The sequence below is a fragment of the Mustela putorius genome, unplaced genomic scaffold, assembly GCF_011764305.1.
Source record: "Mustela putorius furo isolate JIRA1106 unplaced genomic scaffold, ASM1176430v1.1 tig00001093_pilon_pilon_pilon, whole genome shotgun sequence".
Lineage (NCBI taxonomy): Eukaryota > Metazoa > Chordata > Mammalia > Carnivora > Mustelidae > Mustela > Mustela putorius.
Genome location: NW_025421565.1, coordinates 844,818 through 857,354, shown reverse-complemented (window position 1 = coordinate 857,354; position 12,537 = coordinate 844,818). Strand labels below are relative to the sequence as shown.

Genomic DNA, 12,537 nt, shown 5'->3' with positions numbered 1-12,537 from the left:
TAACTGAGCTGAAATCCTAACAGATGAGCAGTATACTCCCAGGGTCTACATACTGAAAGACAAAGAAGATATGGGGGCTCTTCGAAAGCTGCTCCTTTCTATCCAAAAGTTTCTCCTTTAGTTATCTCTTCTGTCCTGGAAAGCTTGAAGTTTTTCTTTTTGATTTATTAAGGGTAACTCTTCAATGTCAGGGCTTACACCCAACAACTGTGTGGAGTACTGTATTTCATGCTTGTGATTTCGGTGTCAATCCTGTAGACTGAATTGGGACTGAATTCTGGACTCAGAATGACATAAAAAACAATGAATGGATTGCTTTAGCTATGGAGGAAACTATTGTCAGAAGATTTGACAATAAATGATTAATGATTGCTTACATATCCAAATTCTTATGAATATTTCCAAGAACTTTGGGACTGTATTTGTTAACATGAGGGAAAAATATTTCTAATCTTCCAAAAAGAAGGTCTGAAATATGAACATTGGCTTCTCATTAGCAAAGTACTCTCTATCCTGGATATTCTCTGTAATAGCCAAAAGTCAAGTATTTAAGAGGACAGACCTATTTTCAGATGGAACTTCCTTCCGTTCCAATGCTCCTTTTCTGGAATATATGATTTCATGGTACTCTCTTGCTGTATCACTGATCACAGCATGAGTTTATTCTGTCAATCTCTCAGAACCAGTGCTAGAGGTAGGATTTTACTAAAATCATGGTCTAGCTTTTCACTGGAAATAGATTTTTTTAAAGTATTTTGGTTATGTGGTCTCCATTGTCATTAACACTAATACTTCCTGACTCTGATAAGCACTTTACAGCTGATGAGGAGCTTCCAGTATCTGACATCATCTTCAGAAGAATCCTATGAGTAAGCATTAATATAGACAAGGAAGCTGAGGTTGTTTTCCATATCCATAACCTTTCTCATTGCCATAGGAAAACTGAAAGGCTCTTAGTATAAATATTAGGAAGTTAATATTCCTTCATTATTTATATCATTTCCAGAGTCAGAGTGGATAGCAAGAACCTATAAATAGATAAAGTTTAATTTTCAACTTTATAAAACTGTGCTGTATTTCAGACCTCCCTATTATTTTGGTGTCTTCTGTTTTTATCTTCTAATTCAGTTGTTTTTACTAAACCAGGTGTATGCTTTTCTGCATCCACAAGGAGGAACTCATCCGTATGCTGAGACTATGATTATACTCTAAAGGAATCCAGGTGTGGTATTAAAAGGCAGCTGAGAGTGTTAGCCAGTTATTGCCGGAAAAGAAAACTTGAATTCAAGGAAATTTGGAACTAGAAATGATTTTATGAATCATTTAATTCAGCTCCTTCATATTACAGAAAAGGAACATGGCCCCAAGAAATGGAGTTTGCTGGTCCCTCACCCACTATAAGATTATTTCCATTTGAAAATGCTACTTCATGTGTCAAATGGGAAACACAGAACCCAAATTGTATGTCTGGATTCTAGAACATTTACACTGAAAACACTAACCAAAGAATTAACTCATTCAGAGATGTGGGAATTTCATCCTCTGTGTCACAGGAAAGGCATTATGTTTAGGACCAGGGGCAGGCCAACCTGTTAGAGTCCACACCCCTGCTATAACCTTAGGCCGGTCCCTCAAGGACTCAGTTTTCACATCTGTACAATGGAGAAATCAATGATATTTATAAGATTATAAGGATTAAATGAGGAAATATTAATGATTAGCATAACCCCTGACACCTATGAAGATATATTAGCCATCATTATTTCCCCAAATCTGGTAACATGCAGACTTTTTCCAGACGGGTGAGCTTATTGGTAATACCAACCTTTACATTTTTCCTCAAGCCAAAATTGTCTCATCCATGCTCTGAAGCACTCTACATTTCCATTGCTTACTTTTCCACATTCTTGAATATACAGCTTTAGAATAAATATTAATACCAGGGCAAGTCTTCTTAAAGAACATTTTGTATCATCCAAAAGTTCAAATTAACTGCCAGAAAGCTGTTATAAATTTTAATTTTTTAGTAACTACTTAGTAATTACTTAGTAACTACTTAGTAATTACTTAGTAACTACTTTAGTAATTACCTTGGATACAGATATCTCTTAATTTTTTAGCTTGTTTCTAGTCTTTCTTTTCCTCCTTTCCTCTCCTGCTTTTTCTCTCCTTCTCCTTCCTCTTCCTCTCTCTCTTTACATTTTGTGTTATATATGTGTCTTATGCAAAATGATATTGAAGTATAATATTCATACATGTAAGTGTGCAAAATATGAGTGTGGTTCTGTGAATTTCCTTAAGGAAGGTTTTTGTGTAACAGCATCCGGATCAAGGAATAAAACATTTCACAACCCTGTCAACCTCCTCACGCTCCCTTCCAGCTGTTCTCTCCCCTCACCCAACCATCACAAAGGGAAATGCTATCCTGCACTCCAACATCTAGATAGTTCCACAGGCCATACCGTGTGCACACTTCTGTGCCTGGTTTCTTTTGCTCAATCTTATGTTTGTGATTCACCCATATCATGGCATAGAGCTGTAGTTTATCATATCACATTGTTTTCTGATTTTTCATTGTGCTGGTACATCCCAATTTACTATATATGCTACAGCTAATGAGCATTTGGATTATTTCTAGTATTTTAGTATTAGGAGTCATGTTGTTAGCAGCCCCAAGTTCCTTATCTTCTCAGTTATTACTTACTCATCAGTAGGCCAATGGCAGAGGGTGTTGATAGAATGTGCAAGTATCAAGAGGTGAATAATACAGTTGAGTTAGTTTGGTTTGGGGCAGGGTTTCCACAGTCCTTGTGCACATAAACATTACAAAATAACAATTGTATCATTTTGATGATTCCACATACAAGTAAATGTTTTAATAGTATTTAAAACTGGCATTGCAGAATATAAAGATGAACAGTAAGATTTATGTGACTCATTTAAATTCTTAATTTATCTTTAACTAGAAAAACACTTCATGGAAGAATTTTAAGATGATCCCCAGAGATCTAGGCCTTTGTAATCTGCTTCTAATAGAATATGGTGGACATGAAAGGGTTTGGCAGATGAAATTAAAATCCCATATGAGTTAAATTTAAGTTAATAAAAAGGGAAATTATCCTAGGTGAGCCACACCTAATCAGGTGAACACTTTCAAGAGAATTACAAGTGAGAAGCTCTGTGACCTGCATTTCTGAATTCTATAGCTTAAGAGAAATGTGTTCTGCCAACACCAGTGTGAGCTGGAAAGATGAGACCCCAGCCCCACCCAAAAATGAGATTGAAGCCTATGAAACCCTGAACAGAGGACCCAACTTAGCATTCCTGGAGTCCTAACCCACAAATAATACACAGGTGCTCTTTTAAGTTGCAAAGTTTATGGCAATTAGTTATGCAGCAATAGAAAATTAATACAAAACGCCAAGAAAAATCACCATGAAAAATCAAGAGAGACCCTGGAAGAAAGGGAAAGGCTCTATACTTAGTGACTTTTCCCTCTATTTTGAACAATTGAGTCCTACATTTTGACTTTTCATGGAGCCTCCCCGAATTCTGTCACTGGCCCTAGCTGTTACTCCAAGCTGTTAAAAGGCAATCCAATTACCTACAGGCTCTCCTCTGCATTATCTAAATGTACATAATACTTGGCACAACCTTTTTGGGCATGGTTGGTGTGTATCATACTTGAGAATACTGTGCTGAAGGCTACACATTTCCTCTGAAGAATCTGAACATTATCTTTTAAATTTTAATTTTGCAGTCTGAACTAAAATGCCTACATATCACACTAGTGACGAATTTGGCTTCTGAAACTTTTGTACAGAATTACAGCAACTCTTTGGAGGTAGAATCAGTATAATTCTGCATACAATATTTTCAGTGCGTAGCATAAAATTATTGAACAATACATAACCATTTATGAACTGTATTCTTGTCAGTTACAATGATTCCTATGGATTTTTTTTTAAGACTCTTTCCACAATGCTTGCTCAGAACCAGTTGCAGACTTTTACAGTACTATGTCCTCAAAATGGTTTGTTTTGCAGACATTTGGGGGATAAGTATGTGTAACCAGGAAGGCCCACTTCCCTAGTTTAGGGTGCAAATATGACGATTATTCTTCTATATTCCAACAGATTGTGCCCGCTCCATATACTCATGTTAGCAGGAGGTCCAGCATAAAACTTTGAGAACTGTACCACCCCAAATGTCCAAGGTCTGAGAAGCTTACTTTGTCTCAATTAAGTGGCCTGTCCTACTTACAGATGCCAGGCCATGGGACTTGCCCACAAGCTGGCCTTGGTGTTTGGCTTCATTGGTTCCCATTGCTGAGACAGTGCTGCATCCGAAGTTTGTCTCTCCCTGGTCCTGACTCCAACTCAGTTCACGAAGGTACAGTTATTTTGGTTTTTACTCTTAATCTCACATTCACAGGGTGGCTGGAATACCTTCTCCCTGATGATCTAGATGTTCCACAGAGCAAGGATCACAAAGACAGGTCCTTATTTTTCTCATTTCCTTTGGGGTCTTTAGGATCCTTTCCTATGAGAGAATTTGGACATATATTATCCTAAAACATCAGAATTCCTAATAATTTCAAACATCTAAAGAGAAGGACTCATGGTTTAATCCTGTTCTTCCCTAGCCCCTATCTGACGCCCACCAAATTTACTTACCTTCTCCATCTCCATCAAATCACAAGAAGGTTCTCATCCTTAAGGCCAATTTAAAAAAATGGATGTGTATTCTACTTAAATTTACAAAACTAAGAGGGATCTCGCTCTTGACAAGAGGCCAAGAACTTCCCTAAGGAGTCTTCTGTGTCCCATTACAGAAAGGTAGTTGGCAGTGCCAGATAGCTGAAACTAACCTTTTCTGTGCTGGGCATCTTCTCCTGTTGAGTGTTGAGACTGTCTTATTCAGTCTTGTCTCTCATCCTCATCCCCAGCAAGGAGCCTACTATAGTGGATGTTGTACATTTTGGATAGATGTTGTACAATTGAACAGAAGCAATAATTAAAGCCAGTATCTATTCATAGTTGACAAAGTAGGATAGTCTATGCTTTGTCTGCCTTGCTGCTTAGCTACGTGCTACCCTGCCATCCCGAAATTTGTGGGCTGGGACACTGGGAATGGTGATCCATGAAACCCCCTCACTTGGTGTCCTGCTGTCCTAAGGAATAAACCAAGACCAAAACTCTTTGGTTGATTCCTCCAACCCACTCTTTTGGCTGATAATCTTTAGGTCTACCTGGGTTAAGAATAGAGGTGAGAACAGAGCAGGAAGATAACCTCTGCCCCTTCTGGATGTCACCTCCATTCTCCAAGTTCATTCTGGAGATCGGTTATGCAAGCCGACTCCACAGAAGTCGGATGTTTTCCGACTTTTGCAGCGGATGTTTTCCAGGCTGACAGCTCCTTCAACATATGGCATCTCCTAAGAAGCACCAGAAGATTGAAATATTCTCATCTCTGTGCTTCGACTGCATTTCTCAGAATAGTTTGGTTATAAAACTCACAACAAATAAAACTTCCTTTAACACTCTCGGGGTGTTAGGAAGAGCTAGACTGTGGTGTGTATTTAGACGACTTTGTACCTAGATTTAAATTTTTAACATTCCCTTTATAGGCAACCAGTTTCATTGTGGGCATTTTAAAGAACAGGAGTGTAAATGAATATGTTTGATCTCAAGTTGGCAGACCCATTCACTTGTTTTTATCATGTAATATTTTAAACATTCAAAAGAAGAAAAAAATACAACTAATACATCTAATTCCATTGCCCAGATTTAAGCCAGTGCTGGCCTTATGGTCTCTCCCTCTCTGAGGGTCCCTCCCTCCCTCTCCCTGTCATGCTCCCTCCCTGGTGAACAAAACATGCAGACACAACAGGCAGCTCCCTTGTTTTCTCCCCCATTTCTTTGTTTTCCCTTCCAGGGGATAAACATTACTCTGGGGTTATTGTGTTTCCTCCCCATTCCCAATGGGGGACATGTAGGTTGTTTCCAGATTTTTCTTATTACTAACAATGCTGCAGTTAATATTTTTCTTGTCCCTCTGTGCTTGAATTTCTGCAGGATTTTATACCTAAATAGAATTGCCAAGTTCAGCGATAATACACATCTTACACACTGCCAACTCTCTCTCCAGAGTGGTTGAACAACTTACCGAGCCACCAGCAGCATGAGAATTCTTCATATTCCACCGCAAAACTTGGTAAATACTAGACATTTTAATTTTCCCCGCTATATTTAGCTACTCTAGCTTTACAGTAAGTACTGAAACCTAGAAAAGCAAGTCTACTCCCTTCTTTTTATTTTATATTGTCTAAACCAGCAGTTCTCAAACTTTTTTTTTTTTTTCTCAGGAACCCATCACACCCTTAGAAATTACTCAGAGTACTCCAAAGAACTTTTGTTTATGTGGATTCTTTCCATCGATATTTACTCTACTAGAAATTGAAAGTGAGAATTTTTTTAAATGTTTAATGATGACTTCATTTAAAAGTGATATTAGTAGACCTTATTGCATGTGAACACAAATAACATTTTTTAATGAAAAATAAATAAGTTTCCAAAACAAAAAGCTTAAAAGAATGGCACTGTTCTATACTTTTGCAATTTCTTTAATGTCTGATTTAATAGATGACAGATTCTCATATCTGCTTCTGCATTCAGCCTATTGTGATATCAATTACCTGCTATGTAGCTTCTGGAAAACTCCACAGCACACTAGTGAGAGAATGAGAATGAAAAAGGCAAATAATGTTTCAGCATTTTTATGAAAATAGTTTTGACCTCATGGACCGCCCCCAATACCCAAATTGTTCACACTTGAAAAATGCTCTTTGTAGACTATCCTTGGTCCTTTTACTTTTGAAATTTAGGCTCAGCTTATGGGGTTCAACAAAATATCATAAAATGTTATTTAGGTTGCATGGAATTTAGAGATTAATTTGCTAAAATTGATACATTCATTATATTGGGTATCCATAAACACTGTAGATCATCTTATAGCTCTAAATCCTTTCCAGTGTCCTTCAATAATGCTTTAACATTTTGTCTTATCTTACATTTGTATGTTGTGATTTAATTAATTAAATTAATTACATGTATTTGGGGGGCACCTGGGTGGCTTGGTTGTTTAAGTATCTGACTCTTGATTTCAGCTCAGGTCATGATCTCAGGGTCATGGGATCAAGCCCCACATCTGGGTCCATGCTCAGTGGGGAGTCTGCTTGAGATTCTTTCTCTCTCCCTCTGCCCCCTTTCCCCCCTCATGCTATTTCTTTCTCTCCCTCAAATAAGTAAATCAATCCTTTAAGAAAAAGAAATACATTTTTTTTAAAAAACACATATTTTCAAATTGGCTGTTTGCTTGTATATAATTGGAATGGTATTGATTTTTGTGCATTAATGTTCATTCCAGCAACCTTCCTAAGCTCTTCTTCTTCCTCCTCCTCCTCATCTTCCTTCCCCTCCTCTTCTTTTTAATGGCCTATCTATAGGTTTTCTTGGTTCTTTTATGCAGACAACCACACTGATCTAAAACATGGTTTTAAAGCTCTTATACCTCTTGGGGGGTTCAGGGAAAGATAGGGAGTATTTTGTGTTGGCAAGGACCTCTTCTTGCCATACATTCGTTAAGAGCTAAGCTGAACTCACAAATGTCAAAGTGGGCAGTTAAAACAGGACAAAATTAGAGTAACAATCCAGTCACACTTATAGTAGAAGCAAAAATCTAAGCTGGAAAGGAGACTGGCTCCACCAGTGTTTAGTTTTTCCTGCCAAATGACACCAGGCTCCCACCATTTGTGGACCCAGGATGGTGAGGGGAGGGAGACGAGACAAGGATAGGATGGTCCTGAAGACGAAGTCAGAGTGGACATGAGGAGCTTCAGTCACCACGCTTACACAAAGGTGGCCTTGGCAGATCACCTGAGAAAGACCTGGACAGAGGAACCCCCAGTAAGGAGGCCGCTGATTGGAGGCCATTAGGGAAGGAATGCAGGTCTGCATAAAAGTACTGGGATAGGGCTGCCCTATGACCCAGCAATTACTCTACAGTGTGTTTACCCCAAAGATACAGATGTAGTGAAAAGAATGGCCCTACACACCCCAAAGTTCATTGCAGCAACATCCACAATAGTCAAACTGTGGAAGGGCAGAGATACCCTTCAACAGAAGAATGAATAAAGAAGGTGTGGTCCATAGATACAATGGAATATTATGCAGCCATCAGAAAGGATGAACACCCACCATCTGCATCAACATGGATGGGACTGGAGGAGATTATGTGAGTGAAATAAGTCAAGCAGAGAAAGTCAATTATATGGTTTCACTTACTTGTGGAGCATAAGGAATAGCATGGAGGACATTAGGAAAAGGAAGGGAAAAAAGAAGGGGGGATATTAGAGGAGGAGATGAACCATGAGAGACTATGGACTCCAAGTAACAAACTGAGGGTTTTAAAAGAGAGGGGGTTTGGGGGTGGGTTTGCCTGGTGGTGGGTATTAAGGAGGGCACATATTGCATGGAGCACTGGGTGTTATATGCAAACAATGAATCAGGGAACACATCAAAAACTAATGAAGTACAGTATGTTGACTAATATAACATAATAAAAAAATAAAAATAAATAAACATTTTTTAAAGTACTGGGATGGGGCCTGGTGCTGAGTACATGACAGCAGGCCCCTCCTTGCTGACTGTGCTCCAAGTGTGTGGTGAGAAGGCAGCCTTCCCTCATGACTCCTGCCACATGAAGCCCTGGTAATTTCCAGTGGTTGAGCCTGAGAAGTCACACCTAAGATTGTGGTCTAGAGCTGGATTCCTCAATGTTACACGAAGCAGTGATTAGGGACATCCTTCTCTTATTCCTGACCTTAGAAGGAATGTTCCATCATTGAGGTGCCTGATAGATAAACACTTTGGAAAGAGGTTCCCTTTAGTACTTTAGTTGTTATTATGGGATTTTTTAAACCATAAATATGTCTTGAATTTTATCAAGCATTTTTCTGTGTCTACTGAGCTAATCATATGCTTTTCTTCTCCAATCTAGTGGTGAATTAAAAAAAGAGATTTTCCAAAGTTGAATCACCCTTGCTTTCCTCTCTTGGTCTTGATGTGTTCTATTATCTATATTACTGTATTTCATTGGTTTTTACTCTACTTACAAATCACCCTTTCTTGTATTGTCTGTCTATATTTCATATCAAGGTTATAGCATCCTTGAAAAATACATCATACAACCTCTCCGTCCTCTTCTCTGGATTGATCTTGATGGGATAGGATTGGTCTGACCTTAGAGGGTTGGTAAGTCTTTTGTGAAAAATTATCTGGGCTGCTGTTCCTTTATGGTAGTATTTGCTGCTTAGATTGTGTTGGGGACCTAGTTCAATGTGATTAAAAATGTCAAATCGATTGTTGTTTCCTAAAGTTTTAAAAACAGAGCATACCACTGCCACAAAATGTGTAAAACTGACTACAGCTTGTCATACAATTTTGAAAGGTAACAAAGGCATTGAGGGTTATATTTTACTCTCGCAGACTCCAATGAGATGGATTTTTTTGTTCATTTTACTGTCTTCTCATTTGCACACAACATATTTTCCCACTTTTTATCCTCTCTTGGTTCCTTGACATCACATTCTTTTGGTTTTTCCCTCCCTTTCTAGATTCTCAGAACAAATCTTTTCTTTTCTTTTCCTCTGCATCTGCATACTGGACCCTCTCACTCTTACCCTGCCCTTCCTTTTAATCCCACCTTAACTTCCTGTCTATATTATGTGTCTCTCCAATTGCTTCCAAACCCACCCAGCTGGTGATGACCCCCTGTTTGAATCTCCAGCACAAATATCTCTTCTGAGTTCCAGTCTCAAGTGTGTCCCACACTTAGCAACAATGTGACTTTGGTTCCCACTCCCCAAAACAGTCCATATAGTTTTCTGGATTGTACTTTTCTGGGTTATACCTTCTCGACCCTACCTTTCCCCACCCCACTCTGCCACCTTTGTGGAGCACAGCCACCAACAAGCTGTGAAGTCCAGCTTCTGTTTTAGGTTTATCAGCAGAGCTGCTGGCAGGAGATTGGAGAGTTCCCTGAGTCTCTTCCTGCCAGCCTTGGGCAGGGTTGGCATAGGAAGAAGGTCATGGTTTCCATGAGACACTCTTCTATAGCTGTAGCAATGACTATGTTCTCTCTGAGTTCCAAGGATAAGGGCTCCTGGCATTACGAGTCCTGGGGTCCTTCACCACCCCTTGATGGGCCCCCTAAACTCTGTTACATATTCAACCAGAGTTCCTCTGTTAAATGATTCTCAGTTACTGTATTAGAGAGGACCACTTATTTCTCCCCAAGATTCTGACTGATATGACTTCCGAGCCACAGGACATTGCCATCACCTCTGGTTTCTCAAGACAGAAAAAGTCCCTTCTGGTCATCTACATCCAACTCCTTATCCTACCCTGTTGTTGCAACTTCCTACTTACATCTTGAAATTACACATTTCTCTCCTTGCCATGGCTAACCGGTAGCTACTTTGCTGGTCTTCCCATTTTTACTCTTGCCTCTCTTTCAGTCTACTCACTGTGGGGCAGACAAAAGCCCTTTTTAAAACTAAAGTTCAGATAATATTTCTTCACTGATTAAAACTCATTAATGGTGTTCTCTTAGGGTTTGTATAAAATCCAAATTCTTTATAATAGACCTCCCAAACATTGTACAATGGGATCTCTACTGACCTCCCCAAGATCATCTCATACCTCCCTCTAACTTGCCTTTCATTACCCCAATCACACTGTCCTCCCTGTTGTTCCTTAAACATGGTGAACTCATTCATACCTCAGGACCCTTACATACACTTTTCCTTTTCGAGGGAACTCTTGATCCCCTTCATAGAACACTTACTACTCCACTCTTCACATGTGCCTTCTCATCCTTCAGGTGTTTTTTTTTTTTTTTAATTATGCTTATAAGGTAACCTTTACAAAGTAGCATTTAAAAATAAATCCTCTCCCAACTCAAATGCCTGATAGTGTTGCCCTCATACCGGCCAGCAAATATTTATTGTATGTCTGCCACATGCCAGGCACATATACACGGCGTTTCCTCTCCTTGCCCGTGAAAGAACACTTAGCGCTTCTTCCAGGTAAACTTTCTGTGGGCTCCCTCTTGGCCTGGCTTCCTTCATTCTCAGACACGTGGATCGGCAGCCAGCAGTCCAGCTTGTCTCATCCACTCGACCTCTTCCTCAGTGACAAAACTGCACAAGGCTCTGGCCACCACCAGACGTATGGCTCCAGCCTGGGACGACCGCCCACTGCCTGAGACCGTGCAGGTCGTGTCATGTTTTCCAAGTCGGTCGAGGAAGTGGAAGGTTACATCAACTGTTTTGTCTTGTGTCACTGGAAAGTAAATCAGGTAATCCATTCCATTTACTTTTATTCTTCCACTTCCATGCTCATAAACAACTGCTTCTGCTTTTGCGCTCTTTCTTTTACCTTCTCTGGTGCTGAAGGCCATTCCTTGCTCGTCATACTGCACAGGTTCAATCAGGTGTTTTTTTGATTGAATAGTTACACTCCTACGGAATCTCTGTACAAATTCTTCTTCAGCACCACAGCGCAGTGTCAATAACCTTTCTAGCAGCTGAATGAACTGTTCATAATCTTGATCTGACAGTTTTTCCACTAACATTTCTTCTAGTTCCTCCTTAATCAGCCATCTGCTGCCAATCAGGTCTTTGGTTTCAGTTTTTTTCTGAAAATAGACCTTTGGCTTGCAACTGATTCTGACGTTTTTCTACTTCTAGTAGCTTTCCATATGCTTCATGCATTAATGAATAATACGACTGTTTGCCGGTATAAAAGAGAAAATGAAATGGACAGCCACCTTATCCCCACTGGATCGCTCTTTGTTTTGGAAAAATCTGTTCAGGATGCTTCATTACTGGCCTGGCTTGCTTCTTAAACAAACCACTCGGAAAAAGGTAAGCAATAGCTCTGTCAATGTCCTCTTGCATGAAAGTTTCTGGATCTTCTCCCATCATGTTGGCTAAACGTCTCTTTCCTGTGTTGAACTCTTCAATTTGCTTTTTAATAAAATCCACTGTGTAAGTTTCACGTCTTAAGGCTGCATACCACAGGTGTAACAACATCCTTCAGGTTTTGATTTAAATGTCGCTTCCTCAGAGAGACCCCATGACAATCTTATCAAGATTGATTTCTCTATCCCACCTTGTCCACGCCTCATTATGTCCTATCATTATATACTGTTAATTACTTCAGAGTTTATAATAAGATACAATTATGTATGTTGGCAGTTTTTTTTTTCTTTTTGGTTTGCTTTATTTCCTATTTATTTTATTTATCATTTGACTTCTAAACTTTTGGATGACAGAGACATGACTATTTTGTTCACCATTATATACCCAGATTTAAATACAATTCCTTATATTCTGGCACATGATTGCATTCAATAAATATTTGTTCAATGCATAGATGTCAGAATATTCACCAAGTAGTGTTTTCTGAAGAG

The 12,537-nt window shown here is 39.2% G+C and overlaps 1 long non-coding RNA gene and 1 pseudogene across 1 annotated transcript in view; one reads left to right on the top strand and one right to left on the bottom strand.

Annotated features, from left to right (window-relative positions):
* LOC123386960 overlaps nt 1–7,047 on the top strand; it is a 73,178-nt gene extending 66,131 nt beyond the window's left edge. Inside the window, exons 7-9 of the long non-coding RNA XR_006608768.1 lie at nt 4,137–4,392; nt 6,078–6,216; nt 6,368–7,047. This is a non-coding gene — a long non-coding RNA (uncharacterized LOC123386960). The remainder of the gene's footprint in view (nt 1–4,136; nt 4,393–6,077; nt 6,217–6,367) is intronic.
* A 3,919-nt stretch (nt 7,048–10,966) lies between these two features.
* Nucleotides 10,967–12,157, bottom strand: LOC123393932 (annotated as a pseudogene).
* Nucleotides 12,158–12,537: the final 380 nt, after the last annotated feature.